Raw genomic sequence first — 1572 nt, 5'->3', positions numbered from 1 at the left:
GGAAGATTGGATTATAGTGGCAGGTTCTGGGGCACATGCACCCCCTGATTTTAAGGTTTTTTTTTGTGTGTGGTCCCACCGATATATAATGCAGAATGAGTTTCCATCATTTTTTACTGGTCCCCTGAAAAACATAAAAAAGGAATTCTACTGTATGTGCAAATTTTGTTGCACCCTCTTCGTTGCACAGAAACAGCCCAGCGTGTCACTGTGTGACATCATACTGAGCTAATAGTCCCTTTTTGTTGTCTCGCTGTAAAAATAGATCCCTGTTTCCTAAATCAACCTCTGTAGCTCCACCCCCATGGCTCTCCCTGCCTATACACGAATAGCACAGGGGTTGGGATATGCAAATGAGCTGTCCTCTGCACATTGCTTTAGTGGGGATCGTTTTACTAAATAGCTCCTGGTGCATGCTGGGAGATTCCTTTCCACTGATTTAACTTGCTCTCCATAATCTGAAAGATTTTCGTGTGCAGCCCGTTGGCCGCTTGTTACAATGTATCATTAAGACTATACTTTCAGGGATCATTTCTATAGGTTGTACCTGGTGAAATGTGCTCGAAAGTGTCTGAACTCACAAACCACGAGGAAGAGCGTCAGTGTTCTCTCCTGAGCGTGAAGTGAGCTCACAGTGCTGCTTCATTGTGGCTGCTGTTTGCTATTGATGAACGTTCTGCTCCCCTTTATTATTGGGGAGATGGAGGGAGAGAACACAGGCTGAGTGGTTTTCATTATTATGGTTAATATGATAGTATTAAGGGATGATTATTAAGATTGAGTATGTTCAGTCTAATGTCTCTAGAAAACACCAGTGTGTGGGAGTTGTACTCTAGCAACCAGATTGTTGCTAAACAAACATCTAAAAAAATACCAAATTGTCTCTAAAAAGATAAGTAATAGTCAGTATGATGTAGTGTTTATTCAACTTTAGTTCTGGAGAACCAGATCATGTTTGAGAATCAGGGTGGGGACACCCTCAAATTGTTTTAAGAATCAATTATTTACCACTGGATTAAAATAAACCTAATTCTCAATGATCATATTGTCTGACGGCAAACTATGCATCAACACCGGCTCTATTTTCTGCCTGTCCAGCAAATGTACACAGGGCAACAAATAAGTGCTCACCCCCAAATCTTCAAGCTGGGCCCCCTTAGCTCATAACAAGGTTCCAGATGTGTAGAAACATTGGGGTGTCACCCTGCTATGTCCAGGGGTACCCAGGGTACAAATAAACACTCACCCCAAATCTCCCCCTAACTGGCCTTCAAGACTGGGCCCCCTTAGCTCATAACAAGGTTACAGATATATAGAAACATTGGGGTGTCACCCTGCTATGTCCAGGGGTACCCAGGGTACAAATAAACACTCACCCCAAATCTCCCCCTAACTGGCCTTCAAGACTGGGCCCCCTTAGCTCATAACAAGGTTACAGATATATAGAAATATTGGGGTAACAGTCACCCTGCTATAGTCCCTGGGGTACCCAGGGCACAAATAAGCACTCACCCCAAATCTCCCCCTAACTGACCTTCAGACTGGGCCCCCTTAGCTCATAACAGGGTTACA

General features: G+C 43.7%; 1 non-coding gene across 1 annotated transcript; it reads left to right on the top strand.

Moving 5' to 3' along the window:
* The first annotated feature begins 509 nt into the window (after positions 1 to 509).
* On the top strand, positions 510 to 729 carry LOC121401750. Its single transcript, XR_005966480.1, has one exon. It is a non-coding gene; the product is annotated as a small nucleolar RNA U3 (small nucleolar RNA).
* The last annotated feature ends 843 nt before the right edge of the window (positions 730 to 1572 follow it).

Source organism: Xenopus laevis, chromosome 3L, assembly GCF_017654675.1.
Source record: "Xenopus laevis strain J_2021 chromosome 3L, Xenopus_laevis_v10.1, whole genome shotgun sequence".
NCBI lineage: Eukaryota > Metazoa > Chordata > Amphibia > Anura > Pipidae > Xenopus > Xenopus laevis.
This window is presented reverse-complemented; position numbering and strand designations above follow the sequence as displayed.